The sequence below is a fragment of the Agelaius phoeniceus genome, chromosome Z, assembly GCF_051311805.1.
Source record: "Agelaius phoeniceus isolate bAgePho1 chromosome Z, bAgePho1.hap1, whole genome shotgun sequence".
Classification (NCBI taxonomy): domain Eukaryota; kingdom Metazoa; phylum Chordata; class Aves; order Passeriformes; family Icteridae; genus Agelaius; species Agelaius phoeniceus.
Window position 1 is genome coordinate 71,082,728 of NC_135303.1, and position 23,994 is coordinate 71,106,721.

The following is a 23,994-nucleotide window of genomic DNA, read 5'->3' on the forward strand; positions in this document are numbered from 1 at the left end:
ATGTCCTTAGCTGGTATGGTGGTGTTTGGTCAAAGGTTAGACTCAATGATCCTGGAGGTCTTTTCCAATCTTAATGATTCTATGATTCTTTTCTATTATATAATTATTAAGTACAAGTAACACTGATTTTATCTGTGTGTTTATAAGGCTGTCTCTGACAGCCTACACCTACAGACAGGGAAGTGCAAATAATATATTCATAAAAAGATTACAAAACTCACTTTTTAAAGTATTTTAAATTTTTAAAATTCTTTCTTAGATCCTTCTTGTACTGTTCTCTAGTCAAAATGATACATATTTGGCACACACAATGCAAAGAATCAGCAATAAGCATAAGGGATCAGGAAAATAATTTAACTTTACAAAGGATACCACAGTTTGCAGAGGTGGAGTTAAAAACTACAAAGACTGCAGTTTAAAGAAAAAAAATTAGTCTTGTAAGCCGAATTTGGTAAGTAATTTATTAACTTACTTCAGGTTTCTAGAGTGATATTCTATAATGATCTATTCTAGAATGTTATCTCATTCTATAATTGCTAAACATATAAATTTACATTATTCTGAAAAGCCAATTCAGGCATCATTATTTTAATTTTATAATTCTTGAAGTTACCTTCAAAAATTATCATATTAATATTTTTCAATATATAATTTTTGAAGTTACCACTTCAAAAAGTACAGGTAGAACTGTTACTTTAAAGTTTTTTCAAAGTCAGGGTGATATGAGGAGAGGCTTCACTTATCAAGAGCAGCCAATGAAACTACCCCCTCCTCTCCTTCTTAAAATTTCTACTTAAATGCTCTGGACAGGAACTTGGTGCTCAGAAGAAAATATTCAAAAGGTATAAACTACTGATCAACTTCCATCCTTCCTTTGCAGTAGTAAAACTTCAGCATGTGAAAACACAGAAAATATGATCAGAATTTCATGGACTCACCACTGTTCCAAATCCTTAGGTCTTAGTCAACCACTTCAAACACCTGGCAATACCTATAGAAAAAAATTATGTAAAACATAAGAAACATACAAAGACAAAAACATCAAAACAACATTCATGATTACTATTGGTGACTGGAATGGGAAAATTTGTTCTTGTAAGAGATTATGTGCACATGGGTAATGTTTCACTACAAGGCCACTTTTGCTTGGCTAGAAACGCAGCTATTCTAGACATCACTCCAACCACGAAGGCACTAAGAAAAAGCACAAACCCTCGACTTCAGGAGGGTAGACTTCAGACTCTTCAGGGGTCAGTTTGGTGAAGTAGCCATGGGAAAAAGCCCTGGCTGGGAGAAAGGCCCAAGAAAACTCACTAATATCCAAGGATCACCTCCTCCAAGCTCAGGGACTATGAGTCCTAACAAGAAGGAAGTCAGGCAGAAATGCCAGGTCTGCATGGATGAACAAGGAGCTTGCAGACAGACATACACCAAAGGGCAGAAGCAAGGACAGGTAGCCTGGGAGGAATGTAGAGAGAATGTCTGAGAAGCCAGGAATAAGGCTAGGAAAGCTAAAGACCTGATAGAATTAAACCTCTCCAGAGACATCAAGGACAACAAGAAAAGTTTCTTCAACAGGTATGTTTGTGATAAAAGCAAGATGGGAAAATGTGGTCCCTCTCTGCAAGGAAACAGGAGATGTGGTTACCCAGGACATGAAGAAAGCTGAGGTACCCTGTAGTTTTTTTGCCTTGGTTTTCACTGGCAAGTGCTCCAGCTATGCTGCTCGAATTGCAGAAGGCTAAGAAAGACATGGAACTACTGGAGAGGGTCCAGTGAAGGACTACAAAGATCATCACAGGATCACAGAATATCCTGAGTTGGATGGAACCCACGAGTCCAGCTCCTGGCTCTGTGCAGGATAATCCCCAAAATCACTCCATATGACTGAGAGCACTGTTGAAACACTTCCTGAACTCTGTCAGGCTTGGTGCTGTGACCACGTCTCTGAAGAGCTTGTTCCAGTGCCCAGCCACCCTCAGAGTGAAGAACCTTCTCCTGATATTCAGGAAATACAGCTTCATGCTGATTTCCCATGTCACACCACTGCTCAGCAAAGAGATCAATACTTATCCATTTCAGCTTGTGAGGAAGTTGTAGACTGCAGGGTTTTGGTTAGGGGACTGGAGTATTTTTCTTCTGAGGAAAGGCTGAGAGAGAAATCACACAATTTAGGACAAGATCAGGTTTGCAACCATCCTCAGCACCTGAAGATGCACATGTCCATGGAACCTAATGTTGCAGAAGTCCATGGGACCCCATGAGATACATTCTGAGTAAACAGGACAATATCCACCACATTTGAGAATTTGTGGCAGTCTGGTGAAGTTCCCATTGACTGAAAAAAGGGAATTGTGACCTCCATTTAAAAAAAAAAAAGGGTAGAAGAGTAAGACTACAGGCCAATCATTCTCACCTCTGTGCCCACCAAGACAATGGAGAAGATCTTCCTGGAAACTATGCTAAGGCACATGGAAAATAAGGAGGTGACTGGTGACAGCCAATACGGCTTCACAAAGGGCAAATCATGCCTCATGAATCTGGCCTTCTATGATGGGATTACACTGTTGAAGATGAGGAAAGAACCACTGATTTCACATACTTGGACTTGTGAAAAGCATCTGACATGGTCCTTGTCTCTAGACTGGAAAGACATGTATTTGACAGATGGACCACTCAGTGGATTAAGAATTGGCTGGATGGTTGCAGTCAAAGAGTTTCAGTCAAAACTCATGTCCAAGTGGAAACCAGGGCTGGTGTTCCTCAGATGTTGGGTTTTGGGACCACTGTTGTCTAACATCATTGTCAGGGACATGGACAGTGCAACTGAGCACACGCTCAGCAAGTTTGGTGACGTTACCGGGCTGTATGTGGTCAAGACACTGGAGGGAAGGGATGACATCCAGACAGAACATGACAGGCCTGAGAGGGGGGCCTGTGCAAACCTCATCAAGCTCAAGAATGATGCATCCTGATGAGCAGGAAATTGGGCAAATGGGGCTAGGGATCTGCACAGACAAACAAGGAACTCCTGTCATTAATCAAGAGTAAGCAGGAAATACACAGGAGATGGAAGCAGAATCTGGCCATTTGTAATGAATATAAAGGGAGGCTGTTAAAACTAAGTAGAAATGACACAAGGAAAGTCAAGGCCCACCTAGTATTAAATCTGGCCATTGATGTCAAAGACAACAAGAGAGACTTCTTGAAATATATCAATAACAAAGAAAAATAAGAATTTTGTGGTCCTGTTGCTAAATGGAGGGAGGGACCCTGGTAACAGAGAATGAAGAGAATCCAGAAGAATGACATTTCACTGAATGTCTTCTTTGCTTCAGTCTTAACTGACAAGACCAGCCCTCAGGGTTCTCTGACCCAGGAGACATGGGTAAAGCAATTCGGAGTGAAGACTTTCTCTTGGTCAAGGAAGACAGGGGTAGAGACCACATAGGTAAACTTGACATCCACAAGTTCCACATGTCCTGATGGTATTCATCTATAAGTGCTGCAGATATGACTGCGAGACTGCTCACAATGGAAGAAAGCAAATGTCAACCTAGCGTTCAACAAGGGAAAGAATGAGGACCCTGGAAACTACCAGCCAGTCAGCCTCACCTTGATCCCTGGAAAGGTGATGGGAACACCTCATTCAGAAAGGCTATCCACATGGGTGATCAGGAATAGTCAGCATGGATTCACTCAGTTAAATCCTCCTTGACCAACCTGATTGCCATCTTTAATGAAACCAGCACCTGGAGGGATGAAGGGAGAACAATGGATATTGTCTACTTTGACTTCAGTAGATTTCCTTAGACAAACTCAGGGATGTGGGCTGGATGAGTGGACAGTGAGGTGGAGCAAGAACTGGCTGAACAACTGATCCTGGAAGGTTACAATCACTGTCACAGAGTCTAGTTGGAGGCCTCTCCCTAGTAGTGTCCCTCTAGGTTCAATGCTGTACTGTTTAACTTCATCCGTGAGTTGGATGAAGGGGCAGATGCCTGATCAGCAAATCCACCGATGATACAAAGCTGGGCAGAGTGTCCAATACCTCTGAGTGCTGGACAGGCTGAGGCAGCTGGGCCTGCTCAGCCTCGAGAAGAGACAAGTGAGAGGGGACCTCATCAATATCTATCAGGATCTGAAGAGAGGTATCCAGACAATGGACCAGGCTCTTCTCAGAGGCACTGAGTAGTAGAACAAGAGGCAATGGGCAGAAACTGATGCACAGGAAATTCTACCTGAACATGAGGAAGAACTTCTTAACTCTGTGGCTGACTGAGCACTGGAACAGATTGCCCAGAGAGGCTGTGGAGTCTCCCTCATTGAAGATAATTTAAGAACTGCCTGGACACAATCCTGTGCCATGTGCTCCAGGACATTCCTGCTTGAGCAGGGAGATTGGAACGCAGGATCCACTGTGGTTGGTCCCTTCCAACAAAATCCATTTCATGATTATGTGACCTTCTAGCAGACTTCCAGTACCTGAAGAGGGCCTAAAAGAAAGTGAGAGAGTGTCTTTTTACAAGACCATGTAGGGATAGAACAGGAGGGAGAGGCTTTAGACTGAAAGAGGACAGGCTTAGATTAGATGTAAGAAAGAAATTCACTGTGAGGGTGGTGAGAGATTGACACAGGCTGCCTGGAGAAGTTGTGGATGCCTCATTCCTGAAATTTCCACAGCCAGGTTGGATAGGGCTTTGAGAAACCTGGCCTAGTAGAGGATGCCCACAACAGGGGGCTAGAAGCAGAAAACCTTTGAGATCCCTTCCAACCCAAACTATCATCTGTGAACTTATGATTCTATGAAGCAGTACACATAAACTAAACACACAAAAAATCACATATTTTTCTGTTCCTCTATTCTACTAATGAAGTATACCTATCAAAATCTGAAAATACATTTAGGATTATTTGTACATCCTGTGGCAATTTATAATAACACTTTAAAATCAAGTATGACTTAGGAAGAACTCCAAAAGATCCTAAACCACTGCAAAAAAACCTGACCAACATAGCCTGGTCATTCCAAAAATGTACCTATAAACTTCTGCCACCCTATTTCATGGAATTAAGCAAGGACAAACACAAATTCTTGTACCTGAAATGGACTAATCCCTTGGAGAAATTGGGCACTGGCCACTCAGGGCACACTTCCTGAAACAGAGTTTGGGTCCAGGCAGAAAGTGGTTTAAACACGAGCCAACAGTTAGCCTTGGCAACAAGGAAGGCCAAAAATATCCTGGAATATGTCTACAGGCTAAGATACCACCAATAAGCTATTATTCACCTTCAGCCAACACTTTCAGGAATATACATCTTGAACAGTTTTCTATCCCCACTACCAAAAAGCGATAAATTAAGGTGACAAAAGTAAGGTTAGGTTGATTCAGCAATACTGAAATACAGAATTTCCCATGGTAATAGCAAATCCTTCGTTTTTATACATTCATCAGGACAAGATATATGAAAAACTTCCCCTTACATAAACAAACAAAGTGACTCAGAAAGTCAGTTCACTCTTACAAAGGGAGATAATCTGGCCTTGGTGAAGATGGTTTAGCAACAGAAAAGCTGAAGTGCAGAACTTCCAACAAAGTGTGCTTCTGAGGACAAAGGAAAGTGTACTAGGAGCTCTGCAAAGTCAAACATAGCTTAAAATGGCCTCTGAATTCCTGGCACATAGACTATTCCTTCAGGAAAAAAAAAGAAATAGCATCAAAAAACACCAACTGACTGGACCAAGCTGCTGTGATTTCTTCAACTTTTCAGTCTCAAAAACAGCTAGCACAGCAATGAAAACGTAGCAGTGTTAGCAGAGACAGAGACTATTTTCAGGAACAAAAAGGGCCAAATTGTTTTCCTTAAACTCAAGTACCAAAAAATGCAGGATCAATTTTAAGTACATGAAACATGCCTAATTGTCTGAATAATCCATTAGGTGCTGCTTATAAGGAAGAATTCCTCGCTTGGAGTCTGAGCTCCCTAAAAAATAGTGCAGTCAGGGTAAGACAGGATCAGCCCACAGAGGAAGCTGTAGAAAAGCCTCTCTTTCACAGAGCCATCCACCTGCCAAAGGCACTGCAGTGTTCTTCCCCACATGTACACAAAAACTCAAAAAATACTAAAACTTTGAAAAAAGGGGAAAGTAAGTATATCTTAAAAGTCTCCTTTTTGTCACCACTTTTGTGACAAAGCTAATAAGAAGAAATTCCACACACCTTCCACTACCCCATCACCACACAGACACTTCCCTTATGCTGCAACAGGCCAAATCCTCCCAAACAAATCAAAATGGGAAAAACACATGTATGCTTTCATTCTTTCTCTCAGGAGGTCTTACAGATTTTGCAATAGCTCAGAGAGATTTCTAGAACAGCTGGCAAAAACACACAAAATCTGTTTCTTCCTTTCTACCCAGCTAGCTGTAAGTTTGATTGCATTAGCTCCACCCGTCCAAAAAAGGTGGAAACACCACATGCTTCATTTTTAGCTCCTTTCTCATTTGCAAGAGATAAATGTCTTAGCGTAACTAAGAGAGAAAGAGTCTCTATAACAAGCAGAGCCATTGATTTAAAGTTCTCTTATTTATAGTCAACAGGAGAATCAAATAGACTGGATACTGCTAAGAGAACACAATGGGTTTGATAACATTCCCATGTCACATACCCTGTCTTTGTACACAGTAGGAAGTGGGTATACTTAGGCTACCCAGCACAAATACAATAAAAAAAGAATACAGATATATCTGCTGTATCTTAAAACATCCTTTTCAAGTAGCTTTTTCTTCAGATATACTACTGTGTGATACTTCCATGTATTATATAACGGCACGTACTGAAATCAAAGAAATATTTGCTTACTTCAAGAAGGTTTGTATGACCAATTATGTCACTATGAATAGAAATAATGCATTCAATGGGTTCTTTGTCTTTTGCTATCGATGCAGAACAACATAAAATGAAATTAAAAAAAAACAAGTAGCATTTCATATGCGTCATTAAGGCTACCTTCATAAATAACAGCAAAACAAGAAGGACAAAGTATGCTCTTTAGGGATACTCTGATAGTAGGTTAAAAAAAACCCTCACAAGTAAAACTGCCCTCTAAATTAATGAGAATGCTAAACACCATAGGAAGATAAAAGCTCAAGATATATAACAGATTTTTTAACAATTCTTCTCAGGCTCATTATTTTCTCTTTCACACAAACCTACAAAAGAAAAAAAATGCAGTTTTCCTTTTTCTATAATCTACCTAATTTGTTCAATCTAGATCATGCTATGTATCTATCTGTAAGTAATTTAAAGCAAATTTAAAAGAGTCATAGAGAGCAGCTTAATTTACAAGCTGTTTCAAAGAGAACAGAAGAAAAAATCCTATTTCATACTACAAAAATATTTTCCCCTGATGCACCTGTCCTGAAGTTTACACTTAATAAAAGCCAGATGTACTTCTAATACACTGATCCCTGTTCTTAATGTCAGTTTTCCCAGTGCACCACCTTTACCAAGAAGGCAGCGCAGCATAGTTTTATACATCATTAAAATGTTTAAACCAAATAATACATTTTTATAATCCTAGCAATTCTCACAATACCAAGCAGAATAAATACAGAAGCATTAAGAGACCTGCACTGCAGATGATAGATCCCTCTTAGCCTTTTACCTAATACAATAACACTGAGTGGTAAATGAATCAAATTACGTTTCTTAAACAAGCCAGTCATTACCAACCAAAGCAAAAATATGCAAATTCGGCTTTAGTAAAGTTATTATGTAAAATTTGTTTTGGCTTCTAAAGTTTGTTTCAGCTAAGCATAAATCCTTATTTGAAGTTTGTAATACAGAACATCAGCCATGAGCCTGATACCATATTCACTGAAGTCAGTGGGAATTCTTATCTTTAGCATTATCCATGAGGATAAAAGGACATAAACTGTTTATTTTAAAGGCAGTGTAACAGCACTTAACAAGTTCACTTTACACCATGCCTCTTGAGTCACATCTCTGAGCCACAGGGACTACAAAGCAAAATGGCAAGTCCCCCTTCCACAACTGCCCCACAAGTTATACCATAGCCAGCACTTCGATCTTCCTCAGTACAACCCTCTACCAACTCAAGGCAACCTAAGCTTTGCAGCACTAGCTCTACTAAGTAAATCTACAGCACTAAAATTGTTCTTTGGCTCCATTTTGGTCACAGAGCTGCTCTAGTGGCCACCACAGAGAAGAACCAGACAAGAAATGATTCAGAAAGCAGCTTCACCCTGGGGCCAGCACTGCCTGCTGCCTGCATGCAGATGGTGAGAGGAACAGGTCCCATGGGCAGCCCAGTGACCATCAGACACAGGCAGGCTCCAGGCCAACACCACAGCAGGGTGGGGGATGGAACAGGAACATTGGCAGCACAGCTCTAACACGGACTGATGGCACCAGGCTGGGCTGAAACACACTTCTGGGTCCCCAGGCAAGAGCACGGGCAGGACCCAGGGGAGGCTGAGTCACAAGAGTGCCCTGGAGCCCTGACATGCGGTTGCTAATCAAATGCTCTAACCAGTGGCATGCTCCTTAGCAGTGAGCTAGAATCACTTGGCAAGCTCAAGCTATTCTTCCTAAATGTCAGCTGGCTTAATAAGTAACAACTTTTGATGAGTATTTATTAGCATTTGAATTACTGTTCCCAGATTACCACACACTGGCCTGCAAAATCCTAAATTTACAAACAAAGCTGTCTTCTGGCAGAAGTGAAAGAGAATGTTGCCAAGGGAGACAAGTCAGTTATCTTTTCCTGAAGGTCTAGAGGTGGCAACTGCAGAGTTTCATTACGTCATAAGCAATTAACAAATTCTTTTATTTAATCTGTACCACACACACTCTTTAAAGCAACAGCTGCACGGTTTTCATTGGTTTTCAACCTCACACCTCCTGCTCCAGCCAAAATTATAGTCAGAGTATCATCACGGTGATGTGACTATTACAAATCAATGAAACAACCATTAGACTGGCCAAATTGCCTGATAACATTCCTGCATTTTCCAGTAATGCTGCATTATGACTGAATTAGGAACCCATTTGTTTTGTGGTTTCATCCTAAAAAAAAAAAAAAAAAAAGAAAAAGGCTTAAAGCACCATCCTTCTCTCCCTCCAAATAAAAACAGACCTGCTTTAACACTTGAGCTTTCTTTACATTTGGGACATGATATCTAACAAAGCAACCAAACACAGAACCAACTTACTGAGACACAAGCTGTTAAGAGTTCTCAAAATACAAATTCAAACTTCTCTATGGTGTCAGGAAAACAAAATTGTTTATGCATATATTCTACATTGAACTAACTTCCATACCTTCTTTGCAGTTTTCATCTACATTGAAGCAACAAAAATATACACACAAACAGTAGTTTATCAAACTAAAGCACCCAGAGGTATAACCTGTGACCTTCTTCCATTGAAAAACTGCTTTTTAAACCTGAAAGACTTCAGTGATTCATGCAATGATTTTGCTAAGTGACAAAATCTTAGGCCATTCAATTTGATGCCAGAGCAAACTTCTTCTATCAATAATTTATCTAGTCATTATCCACCTAACACACCTATCATGCACTCAAGACCTTAATTCAAGGCTAAAAATATTACATATTAATTACACATTAAACTGTAGTCACATCTGCTACAGCTTATGTCCCAGAACCCTTCTTCAGTCTTGTAATAAAAGAAAACTCAAAATCCAAAACCCAAACCAACTGTAAGTAAAACTAAATGAAGATGAGACTCTGAGCAACATTACACGTGCCTTTGTTGAGCATTTCAGTAAAATCATGTTATAGAAATGAAAATCCTTACTCAAATACTATCTGCCCAGTTTTCCAGCTCTGGAGGACACCCTGCATTTTCTGCAGACCTCCAAAAGCCCTGAGCCATTTCCATCCAGCATGCTTTTCCAGCTGGACCTTACAAACCCCTCCTCTGATGCTAACCCAAGAAAAGGAAATGAGCAAACCACTGCCTAGTAAGTGTTAAAGGGCATATTTAATCTGCAGATGGAAGAATTAACTAGCCCTGGGGATGGTGGGAATTGAAGAGCAACTAAAAAATACATTAACTGTGGTTTTGTATACCACAGTGATGCTTTTTTTACGCCTTTTAATTTTTTTTCATTTTAAGCTTTTTCTGAAGCAAATTTACTTAAAACACTACTAGAGAAACAATATTTTCAGAAATGTTCTGGCAATACAAACAGAAAATCTAGGTTTAGTTTTTCCTGTAGTCAGTAACATCCTCTTCAAAGACTGTCACAATATGTATTTTGTAAGAACTTATAAATATCATTTAAACTCCTTTAAATATTTTAAAAATTATTATTTAACATCCATTTCTGAGTAAAATGGAGATATAAGTTCTTGACTATCTGAAAGAGCAAGATTTTCACAAGAAAAAGGGCAGAGATAAGAAAACTCTCTAGTTCTATGTCAGAGGCTGATACGATGAAACAAATTCACAAAATTAACAAAATTAACAAATTAACAAAACATAATATGGGGAACAACACAAGCATAACAAGGAAACAAACTCCCTTGCTAAAGGCCCTCTCATGCCAAGATCTTTTTTTTTAGGTGTATTATCATACCTCCCACTCACCTCTCAGCAAAAACATACTAAAGAGCTTGAAGCTGTCTCAAACCCCTCTGTCAAAACCAAGGCATGCAATCTAAACCCATTTAAAATATTCTCAAAGTATTACTCATCAAAAATCCTGTTTCTCATTTGAGTTCTACTAGCACCATACAGACCTTTTATCTGTATCCCAGGTTTTGGCTATTAAAGGCAGAAGACAACTACTTTTCTACTTTTTATTAAGTCTTGATAATGTACACAATGTCTACATTGACAACATCCACTAAGTCATGTTTAAAGAACATTAAATACTTAGCCACATATTTCATTCTAGACAAAGGCTAAAAAACAAGATATGGGGATATAAAGATGTTTATTTTGAATGTTATTATATCTTTTTTTCCTTCTGCAAAGCATATAAACAAAATAATATCCATGATAGAAAGTTATTTTGAAAGAAAACATGAAAATTTAAGGTCAAGCAGACCTCCCCAAAAACAAAGAAAAGCAAGAAATTGGTCAGTTCACAAAGAACAAGCAAAACAGCTCTAGGAAATCCATATGAAAGATTTGTTTAAAGAATATATAAACTCTGATCTAAGCTTCACAGAGCTCTCCAAAAGTCAAGCTAAGAGACAACATGGCTCTGGAACACAACAAACATTTCTGAAAGTTCCTTCTGTTCTCTTCACCTCTCAAAACACTGTATTTTGCTATCTTAGTAGGAATTAACATTTTAATTGGCTTTGGCCATTTGCTCACTACCAGAATAAACATAATGATGAACCTGATGGTGAGAAGTTCAGGAACAGCCAATGATGCAGTTAGGTGGAGAACGCTGTGGGAGGCAGGAAAATGTACCGTTACTAATCTCCTCAAGCCCCATTTCAGGTTTTGGGGGCAACTCTTTTATTTTCAAGCCAAAAACCATACACAGCTGAGTTCATAGCCTTTTTAACCTTTCAATATAATATAAGGCTAAACATCTAAGGGAGTTTAAAAACTTTCAAGGACCTACCATAAACCCTGAAATATGACATAATCTTGTCTGCTTAATCAAGTTCATCAGATTTAAGAAGTGATAAATTTATTAGATTCTCTCTTCACACTCCCACTCCCTTTTTTTTTGAAGTGTCAGTAAGGCAAATTATTTCCAGGCTACACGGGATCAAGTAACTGAAAATAACCACATGTATGTAAACTACACATTTTAACAACAGATTCAATTTGGCAGCAGCAGAAAATGCAGATTCCTATGAGGAGGTACTATTTTTCTAGACCTATACATACTTCAAAGAGGGCAATCACACAAGGAACAAATATCAACAGTTTTTTTTCTATGAGTTTTCTTATCAAGTATGGAAAAAAGTATTTCAAAGAAGAATCCAACAATTCCTTAGGTCTGAGTGACCTTCTAATGCACTGATCCATAATAAGAACTCTGTAAAGTTGAAGCTCTAAGTTTCAGAGTCCCCAAATAGTGATCCTTTCTCCCCCAAAACTAGCTTTCTAAAGTATTTATATAAGCTGCCTTTTTAAGTGATTTTTCCAATGAATGCTTAGGTTTAGAACACAACATGAAGAGGTTTTCTGACATAATTGCTTTCTTATGGTTTTCCAGCAATTGAACATGGACTTTAAATCTCTTACAGGCAAAGCTGACTGGTTTAAGTTATTGTTTTTGAGAGCACACAAATGATATGCAACTACTCTTCAGTATTCTTTACAGCATCAAGAGAGCTCTCAAATCAATGAAAATTTAACATACATACACAGTCTCTCTTCCATATCCATTCACATAGTATAGTCCAGCTCCATTCAGATGGTCCCCTGAGGTTTTGGCTCTCTAGAAAGAGTTAAATATCTGAAACAGACCCTTGTCATGTTCACATATTAGTACTGTTTTCAAAGGGCTGTTCAGAGGATGAGCACTGAGAACAATGCAAATTCTCCACTCCATGCTCAACTAACAAAGCATCCAATCGGTTCACACTGAGCTCCAGTTCATTTTGTGTCCAGATGTAAGTGATTAACATTACACTGTTTGAAACTTAATTCCACATCTGTTCTTCTGTGGGACTTGGAAAACAGATGAAGTTTTCTGACAATTGTTTGCAGAGTAGATAATCGCAAGCATGTGTAATAGTATCCCAAAGTGCAAAAACACCATGAGTATAAGAAGCTTTTTTTGCTGAATGTTTTTGTTGCTTTTCTAAGTAAGATAAAAAAGTAAGATACACTCAGATGGAAATGATTAATGCATTCTTAAAAAGTCATCATCTATAACTAAGAAGGCAAAGCAAAATCGAGACTTTCTTCCTAAAGATCATCATTTCACATCCCAGTATTCTACCCAGTCAGCAAAAATTCATTTTATGGCCTATCAGGTAACTTTTAAAAGTTACGCAGAAGTGGCAAATTCCTGCAGAACTACAAAACACAAAATATATTGTTTTGTCATGGAGCACTATAGTAGTGAGAGAATGTGCTGGGCTATAACAGTATGACAGTCAGCATCTTTTGAACACATCACAAACTTAAGTGATATGGCTGAATTTTCTTTTGATCCCTAGAAAATAGATAAGCACAGAAAGGAAAACTAGATAGCAATTCTTCACTGTATTTGCCAAAATAAGTGCAGACAGCATCAAAGCATATTGGGAAATGTTAGGCTCATGAAAGCACTTCTTCTATGGAAGACACAGTTATACTGAAGAAATCTGCCCAGTTTCCTCTGGATGCTTAATTCCATATTTGCTCGAGAAATGATGGAACAAATTACAAAATAAACCATCCACTGACAGACATCAAATGTAACAAGTGCTTCCTCCACTAAGTCCTCAAGACGAAGAGCAGTAGAAACTATGAAAACATTAGTCCAAATTTCCTCTGTCTTTTAGGCAATACTTCTACTGACCAGATAGTTCTAACTACTTTATTTATGGTCTTATGATATCACCTTGGACCTTCATCTGACCTCCACATAAAACAAGCACAAGAGTTACATTATCTACACTGATTGAGAAAAATTCACAGGGAGGGCTCAAGGTAGATGAAAGACACAGTTTTTAAAAAAGATTTTCTAATTAATTCTGGGATAAAAGTAAACTGCCAAGACTAGCTTAATTTGTTAGAGCAGTGTGCTAGGGCTGTGTGTTTGACCCCCTAATGCGCCATTCACTGAAGAGTTGGGACTTGATGATCCTTGTGGGTCCCCTTGCAACTCAGAATATTCTGATTCTGTGAACTATTAGTAAGCTATATATAAGAATGCCTCTGAGAAGGGCCAAAATTTCAGTTCAGTCACACACAAAGAAACCAGATACTGCTGCCAAGGGCTACCATGATACTGTGAACTTCCAAATACTTAGTGTTTTCTTAAAAATGTCTGAGAGACTGAATTACCTCACATTGGAAAAGGTGTTTTCAAACTTTTCTATACAATCACTATGATTAAAAATATGGATTAAAACAGAAGCTCAAAAAAAAACCCAAAAAACCCCAACCCAAACAACCAAACAAAATCATAACATTTTATTTGTAAAATAAGGAAAGTCATTATTTTGAGTTCTGTTACACACACATGTATGCACGCACACACACACGCTCCCCAGTACTGGTGAGAGTGGAAACCAGGTTAAACTTGGATAGTTCCATGCAGCCAGTGTGTCACAGCAGATGAAGAACAAGAATGAGAAATAGAGAAACTTCCTTAAATCTAAACAAAGAAAAGGTGCAGAAGAAATCGAGTTCAAATAACAGAATCCATATAATTTATGTAAAAATAAGCTATTCCAATAAGAAAAAGAAAGGTCTGTCTTCTATAGAAAAGGACGGTGATGGGTTCTAAAAGTATTCTGATTAACACAATTGCTGACACTACTTAATTAGGACAGCCATTTAAAATGCATATGATAACTAATTACACGAATTAGAAGGCACAAAGAGGATGCACTGTATGTTATAATTATAAATTCTCATTTTCATTATGTAACTTAGAGAGTATCAGAAAGGCAAAATTTATAATGCAGAGCATGTGATCAGACAGCATTGTGCTTTCAAATAAATGTTCCTAACAAATCTGAATTAAAGTCGCTACAACACTAAAAGGATAGGCAATATGGCTTCACTAAAGATTAAAATACAACAAATATCCTTAGTTATACAGAAAAAGTAGGCAGGTTGCGCAGATATGAATGCCATGTCCATCAACAAACTGCAAACAATAATGACTTTGAGTTTTATTCTTTGATTAGAAATGTGTTTAAAGAAATCACTGAAGGCTTTCTGAGGCAAGTGAAGATCAGACAAGTTATTAACTGTCTGCAGAGAGCATCAGGTGAACAAATGAAATTCCCTGCTACACGTACTATCCTGCTGATGTCAGGACAGCACCAAAGCTAAGCATCCATGCTGATGAGTTATGCACCAGTCCCATGCAAGTCCACTTCAGCTGTTGGGAAATGTCCCAAGGAAGGGTCTTCATTCTTCCATGTGCTGTGGGCACTGAAAGAGAGCTACTTCTATTTTTTTAGTTTGAGTACCCTCTGCCAACATAATTTCCTAAAATACTACCGCATAAATATAACATATACATGCATAAAATACTACTGCAAAAATATAACATATACATGCATATGTAAAAAAAAACCAAATAACAAAAAGCGCCATATGCCCATATTTATACCCAAAAGGCTACAAGCATATCTACTTTAAAGACTGCTATAGGACTTTTCTCCAATTGTGACCAAAAAGCTAAACGAAATTCAATATGCACACAAGACCCATGGGTCTCTTCCACTTTGTCCTTCTGTAATTGTACTAAAAGCTTGTCTGGAGTCTCTCCCTCAGGCATCTGGAGTTGACACTTCTCCTATTTATCCAGCTAAAGAAAGGTCCCCTGCTTCTTCCCTGCCAATACCATGAAGAATTTAATGTATCAGCAGGGACTCGAAGCTTGAAACTCGATCCACTATTTTCATAAAACGATTCACAGACTTACACTAAGTTTTTTGACTTAAGAGCAAAGGATTTCCATAGAGCAATTTGGGGCTAGATTAAACCACTCATGTTTCCATCAGTGGGGGAGGGAGGAAGAGGACCATAACATGCAGCCACCAAATTGATTTTAACATCCTGAGACAGAAAAGAAATTCCTATTCAAGTCCCTTCATACCTTCTTAAAAAATCACAGCAGCTATTTAATGACTCCCGTGAAGTAAGAAGGGATGAGCACAAAGCAATAAAAAGCAAATTGAGGAAATAAAATAAAATGGGAACCAAAAAAATATTTTGTTTTTACTTTACAGGAGGGAAGACAGTGGTTTGGAACTTGATTTTACTTCATACCAATACAATGGTATGGTATGGACACGTACAGTGGTATGGATAACAATAAAGAAAAATCAATGGAGAATTTGCATCAAAGGAGCATTGATGTGCAAAGCTGAACCAATTCCCCTTTTCATATCTACAAAAGATGACAGGTACTCAACACAGAAGGACATAATATTCTATCACATATACTGAGGAACCTGTAGGCTGCCTTCACTTCTATTATACCAATAGGTAAACTGAACAACAGCAAGGCTAGTTATTCTAATTTTAGGTTTTTTTGAGAATGGAGTACTACTTTGACTGAAAAATTGCTTGCTTGTGCAAGCATCTTCAGTTTCTTTGAAACTCTAAAAGTGTTCCATTAACACATCAGCCAAACATCCAAATGTGTAAAACATGGAATCTACTTATAGTAAAAAGCCTTATCCCAGGATTCCTGAAACAGATAAAAAATTTACAGCAGGTTTTCTTCCAGCTATTTAAACAAATAAAAGATGATAGCTCTCAAAGATGGAGTTCTTTTTGGTCACCAGAAATCAGAGAGAACTGCTAGTCATCTATACAGTCTTTAATAATATGAAGTCTCCAAGAATATTAAACACCTTTTTAATTGATAGGGTACCCGCCATTGAGATCCTAAAACCTGTTTTCATCTTCTAAATTATGAATCAAAGTCACTAAGATATCTCAGAGAGTTGGGATGCATAAATATAATTTTTTGATTTTTAACGAAGAAGCAGGTTGTTATAGAGACTTTTCTAGAAGCACAGCAGAAAATAAATTCATCACAGGACAAAACTCTTGGTTTACATATAATGATACATTCACAAAAATCTCAGAATCACAAAATAGTTAGAGATGGAAGGCAGCACTGGAGATCACCTTGGTCCAACCCCCCCTGCCAAAGTAGGGCCACCCAGAGTATGGGACATAGGAATGCATGGGTTTTGAATGTCCCCAGAGAGGGAGACGCCATGGTCTTCCTGGGCAACCTGTTCATTGCTCAGCCACCCTCAATATAAAGAAGTTCTTCCTCATTTTGAGGTGGAACTTCTTGTATTTATTGCCACTTGTCTTTGTGCAGCTGGGCACCACTGAAATGTCTGGCACCATCCTCCTGGCACCTGCCTTTAAGATATCTATACGCATTGAGGCGATCCCAACCCAGTCTCCTCTTTCTAGACTAAACAGGCCCAGCTCCTTGTAGGAGAGATGTTCCAGTTTGTAGCCTCTACTGAAGCATAAGGATTGAGGATGGACATTGGAAGCACGAGCTGCCTGTAAGAGGAAGATTGTTTTCACTAACAGGAACTATGTGTCTTTACGAGTTATAGGCAGGATAGCCTTCACAAACATTGACTTTACTTCACAAATAGCCCAGAAAGGATACCAATATGCTAGAATAAACACTGCCAAGTTTCTGCAACTTTTTCGTATCTTCTGGAAACAAAGTTCATCCAGGTAAGGCCATTTAAGATTCTCCACCCAGGTGCAGTGTTCAAGCTCGCAAAACTGCAAGTAATTTAGAGGAAACGCTACGTTAAAAAATTCAGTCATTAAACAGTATCTTCCTTTCTTTCTCTTCTGAATATGGTATATCTGCAATATTTCAGCACTTACAAGGGGCTTATAAAAAAGAGGGAGAGTGACTTTTTACACAGGCACATAGTGATAGGACAAGGGGAATGGTTTTAAACTAAAAGAGAATTTTAGATTAGATGTTAGAAAGAAATTCTTTCCTGCGGAGGTAGTGAGGCATGGATCAGGCTGCCCAGAGAGGTTGTAAATGTCCCATTCCATGAAGTATTCAGGGATGGTGCTTTCAGCAACCTGGTCTAGTGAAAGGTGTCCCTGACCATGGCAGGGGGATTGGAAATAGATGATATTTAAAGGACCCTTCCAACTCAAAGCATTCTATGATATTTCTGTTAAAAATACTTTAGATGCTAAAAGTGGTTTTAGAGAAAGAGACTAGTCATAAGCACATTGATGAAAGATTAAATATAATCTTTCATCAATGTGCTTATGACTAGTCTCTCTCTAAAAAAAATCTTTTTAAAACTCAACTGAACTTTAAAAAGAGCCACAGAAACTAAATAATGTTAATTTCTAGGTGTACATTTCAGGCATTTGTAACATTTCTCTCAGATATTCATGTGAATTAGTACCTCTTACAATCGGTTATATATAGTACATACATAGTTATCTGTAGCACATGTTCTTCTGAAAGACTGTACTTCTAAAAGGAGGGTTTCATCTCTTTTTTTTAACTCTTACAGCCTAAACTGCTTTCAATGAAAGACAAGTAGGTTTGGATGAGATGACAGCATACATTGCTATTATGCTTGGCTCTCAAATATCTGTGCCTAATATAATGGCTTCCCACAGACTCAATCAGGAGCATCCTGCTCCTGAAACAAGTTTTTTTTTTAATGAATAGAATCAAAGATTAATTAACGAAAGGCTACTTCATTTTCTCTAATCATCAACATTATTGTCTTTCTAAATAACACTCAATATTTCTGCAATCACATTACAATCAAACTCCAAAAATATTTGTATGTGACTTTAAAAGCCTAATCAGGGAATGTTCTTCCTGATCACTTCGGATTCCTCAATCATTCCTTCTCACAATATTAAAAGTCTATTAAAGTGGACCAGAAGTAAAGAACCTAAGAGTCCACAGATGTAGTTTCACCTATCCTTTAGTCATACTTGGGGTTTTTCTTCATACTTTGGGTAATATTAAGATGCCTATAACATTTGGCTTGTTAAAATTTATTGCCTACAATTATCAGCTAGCAAGCATGAAATTCAGAGGTATAGAAAACTTCTCTTTCTTTATCTTCAAAATCAGAAGCTGTGGAGCTTTTGTAAAATTATATTTATTTAAAATAATAATGTTAGGCTACAAAGAGCAGGTTCTTCACTAAAATAAGTATTCATAATTTTCAGGTTTATCTTAACATTGCAGCCAAAATTATTTTTATTGAATTTTAGTTCATTTAAAGCTTTAATTTAATTAATAGTATTAACTACCTACCACTGAACAATTAAATTACTAACATTCAATGAAACTATTACTCTGGTGTGCCTTTTTTGATCAAAGACTATATTGCAACACCACGGTCTGCCTGAAAGGCAAAGCCCTGCTTACTGACAAATTTTCAGAGTTTTGTTTAATGTCCACTTGCATTCAAAGGACTGAATTGCTAAGACAATAAACTGATGAAGAAGAGTGAGCACAATGGACAGCCCAAGAGTCGCTGTCTGATGATGACCCTGGAAGATATTCTGATCTTCACACCTGTGATTCTGTGATCCAACAGTATGTGGACAAGACTTAAAGAAGTTCTTAATAGCAATGAACTGGTTGGATACAAATGCAAAAATGCCTTTCAGACAGATAAAATCTAATCTGCAGTACTAAAGAGCCTGTGGCCCAACAACTCATCTCTACACCAACAGTCTGGTCATAGACAAAAATTCTGTTTATTTTTCCTTTCAACTCCATGGAAAACATCCAATTCTTTGGGAATCTTGTCCTAGACTGATAGACTACTCCCATCTTTCTATCTGTATGAAAAGACAACCTTGTTCAAAAATTCTTTTGAACCTTAACTTTGGAGTAAAGTTTTTCAATTTTAGCACAGATTATTTAAAGTGAAAATGTCATAAGGTTATTTAGCATTTAGAAAATTATTTAAAAAATAGAATGAGAAGGAAAAATACAGTGGCAGAATGCGTTTCATTATTTATAAAGGCAAACAGAAGCAAAAATCCTTCTCTTTAATCACCCATTTAATGAATATCTGAATAAAACAAATTAAATGCTTTTTTCTAGATTATAAAACAAAAGTCTTTGTTATAAAATTCAGCACATGATAATTATGCTTAACACTTCCAGCAGAAGAATGGAACAACTTTGAGACTTGTACAGGAAAGTTTGTGAGGCCAACCATGGGACCAAAAGAAATTTTTAATATTCCTACAAAACAAACAAAAAATCTTGCATGGCATCTTGCTATGCCATATTTATGCAGCAGTCAAGTATGACTTTTAAGCCACAATTAACATAAGTAATAAATCGTAAGAACTGATACTTTAAGCTATTGCCTGAGAATGAGAAAACATGAAATTGCTACTAGTGTTTTTTTCATATAGAAGAACACAGCTCTTTAGTACTGAGACTGTGTGCAGTAGAGATGAAAGACACTCATCATGAGGAAGGACAAATAAACCCCTTTAGTCCTTTACAGTTTATATTGCTTATTGTATACATAGATTGTGTAAATTACTACTACTTAAAGTAAAACATTAATTCCTAGGAAAGCAAGAAGGACACACTTCCTTCATTGAAGTGTTTTGGATAAATAATATGCTTACATTGTCCCAAACAGTTTTTACATTAACTATTTCTACTGCCTTTTACAAAACAAATAAATTCCTCTATTCAGTCGAAACAATATCGGTAAATTAAGAGTACTTTCCTGGTTCAACACAATGTCAATGGGATTTCCACTTGTTTCCTGCTTGAATTTTAAGGAAGAGTTTTTCTGATAAATGCATCTTTGCTATTTCTTTGTATTACACACACACACAAAAAAAAAAAAAAAAAAAAAAAAAAAAAAAAAAAAAAAAAAAAGATTTCTGTCTGCCAGACAGGCAAGGTGAGACTCTCAGCCAGGTGAGTGACAGCAACTCTATTCACATACCTAACACCATGAAAATCCATCTAGCTGAGATGTTCTGTGAGATGTTCTGATGTGCATATAGTTCATTTTATATGTTATGCAGTTTAACTTCACACCCAATTATTTTCATTTTCTTTCTTCCTATATTCAGACATAAACTATGCTGCAGCCACCAAAACCAATCACAACCAGCTGCCACAGTGATTTCAAAAGTATACTTTGCCCTGAGAAACTAGGCTAGCAAAGTAAAATTGGTTTAATAACAGTAAGCTAATGGATATCCTTTCATGGACACACATACCAGGTTAAATTCGTGATACCAGGTCAGCTTGCAGCAATTTCCTGTCTCACATCCCCCAGTACAAATACAAAAAGCAAATGTTTAGATCAAAATGAGATCCACGGAGAGGTCTGCCACTGTTCAGTGTTTAAGGCCGTAAGAACCGTGTCTGCAAGAGAGATGTGATCTCCACTCTGTTCTCCTCCAGTGCTAGTAACACGATCAGGGCCAACATCCCTTTCCCCACCACACCAAGAGAGCTCAGCTCCCAGCTGGGCACTGGCACAGCTTCAATAGGACCAGACAGGGTGGCCACATCCTAATGACCAAGCCAGTTCCAGCCCCTCTGGCCAGGAGAGGTGGGACAATCTGAACCACCTCAAAACAAGGACAGAAACACACCTCCACAGCCAGGTCCCCTAATGATTTGCTGACCATATACGTGGGGAGCAGAACAGCGCCTTAATACTCAAGTAATGCTTTTTTTTTCTTTTCCTTTGCAAAACAATAATGCAGAAAATTTTTTTCAGGAAAGAGTTACAGTGCTGGCTTCACTTCCAAGCCAGTAAAGTGTGAGATCATGGGGGAAAGGTTTCTTCCCCTCAACATCCTTGTCATGGACCATTTACTCCTCAAGGAGATGCAGAGGCTGAAACACACTTATGCATTTTCCTCCTTTAACATATCTGTTCTATGAGGCAAGGAAGAGATCTAAATTTTAAAAATTTACTTTAAAAAGAATATAAATACATTTGATTTTCACATAAACATTATAGACTATACACATGTTGCTTGCAGTTCTCCCATACCTGAATGTATCTGGTGACCAGATCAAGAAATTAATGTACAGCCAAGATGCCTCACATGCATGCACTGCTTGCTTTTTAGAAGTTTTCACTCTGCTTGCAATCAGCCTCCTTCAGTTGTGTTTGGCCCCTCAGCTACAATATCTCTGCTCCTTTCAAAGAGAGCTGTTCTCTCACTCTTTCCAATCTGGCAACCCACCCTCCATGACCCATTCCACCACCATTTTTAAAGGACTGTATCAATGGCTTTTATCTTTGTTCCCTTTCCTGTGGAAACTAAAATTTCTGGAAACTTTATGCCTCCAAACAGCAGCAAAGAAAACTGATTTTTTCCAGTGTGCAATTCCCTTTGCTCTGCCCATCCGGAGCCACTGGATTCAGCAAGTCACCTACTTGCAGACATATGGGCCAGCTCCTCCACCCAAGTCCCCTCATAGAATCAATACACAGAAAAGGGATGTAAAATAGTTGCAAAGATACAAAGAGCTTATAAAAGCATAAGAGTTTTCTAACATAACCTTTAGATTGCACATACACAAATTCCCCAGTGCTATACAAATACTACGGATCAATTTTAAACCTTTACTTACATGTATTCAACACCTTAGTAATTTCAAGATTACAATAGAGGGAGCATAAGTGACGCTCTTTTTACTTTCATTACATAGTTTTAATCTCTGTTCTAATGTATGTTCAGAAAACAAAGAGCTTAGCTAAAGCATACATTTTCTAGAGAATTATTTTTAGTTTGCTTAACATTGAAGGAATTCACTACAAGCTCTCCACAGCATGGAACAACGCTCCCACCAGTCTCTCTGTTACAAATTAATGAAAAGCTGACTGCTCATTCTCTGCCTAAAGGCATCTACCATGCATCATAAACTTCAGTCATGGGCACTGAGGAGCAGATCAGGGTACAACCTCACCAAAGCAGTCCAAAGGAAGCTCTCCACATTCAATGCAGCAAGATGATACCTTAAGCCTTCTACACAATTAGTTCTCATGTACTCTCCTCTTTCTCTCATTACCAGATTTCTCCAAAAGCAACATACATTCAGAAAAAAATTTACAGGCTCACTGACCCTCTTTAAAGCACAGTATGCAGGAGAAGCTATGTATTTTTAACAGCCAACTCCACTGCTGAAATGTCATGTTGAATTTGAAGGAAAGAACAAGTATCAAGTATTTGCAAAATTGCATCAAAAAGACTCAACAGTGATCTTTCCATTAAAGGCCCTGCTCTAAACAAAACCTATGAAGTATTTTAGCTGTGTACTTTGGAACAATGCCTAGAAACAAGGCTACAAAGATCCCCCCACCCAAACCCCTGCTCTTTGACTGGTATTTATCAACAGCAAAGGAAGTATAAAATTATAATATGAAATCACTTGCCTACACAAAAACAATAACCCAACCTCTAAAGTAACAACAAAAATGTTATATATGCTAAGTAAATTTTTGAAAGTGCTAGATACTGCTTTAATTCAACTGCTCCTGCTTATGTGTGAATAACTTTAGGCTATTACTGACTACTGGAAAATGACTTAATTTTGAAAGACAAAGAAAATTTAAATACTATACCAAATTCAAGGCTTATAAGCCTTGTCAGTCAGAATTCTCTGTTCCCAAAGAAAAGGAACATCTTACAATTTCAAACAGAGAAGAGCCAATGGATTGTAATACTCTTAACATGAACACTGTGCAAATTATTAGATAATAGTACAAGCTATTTTCTCAAAAAAACCCACATTTTAGCTCATCATTTATGATCAAAGGGCTAGAAAGCATTAGTATACCCACCAAAACTTATCATTTGGTTTTGACTTCTGTAACTCAAAACAACATTGATAAATGTGCAGAGGAAAGACCCATAAAACATTTTCCTTTGACTTTAAGTTTAGTTTTTCACAGCAGGCCATGTATTTGTCCCACCTTTTGCCTGCCAATCTGGCGTATTCTGCATTCTGGCAGTCTTTCCTTGAAATTCTTCAAGGTATGCAGCTCCAGGTTTACACATTATAGACCATCACAGGGTCAGCACAGACTTGGAACTTCTAGCCTGAAGTTGAAAACTGCACAATACACAGTATCTTTCATGCAACCTAGCAAGGATAGATGAATCATCTCTCCAATCCTTCTCAGGCTAAGGTTCCTAATACAATGTATGAAGAAATCACACAAAACAAAGAGAGCTATATTTCATCAAATTTTAGAGGAGTGAAGTCTGAATTTTTTTAGTTAAAATTTATAGTGTTTGTCTG

The 23,994-nt window shown here is 37.8% G+C and overlaps 1 protein-coding gene across 3 annotated transcripts in view; it reads right to left on the minus strand.

Annotated features, from left to right (window-relative positions):
* LHFPL2 (LHFPL tetraspan subfamily member 2) overlaps positions 1–23,994 on the minus strand; it is a 120,251-nt gene that overhangs the window by 57,813 nt on the left and 38,444 nt on the right. Inside the window, exon 2 of one of the 3 annotated variants that reach the window (XM_054652275.2) lies at positions 939–991. The exons of the other annotated variants lie outside the window; for them this stretch is intronic. The gene's annotated coding sequence lies outside the window, so the exon portion shown is untranslated. The remainder of the gene's footprint in view (positions 1–938; positions 992–23,994) is intronic. 3 annotated transcript variants of the gene reach the window in all.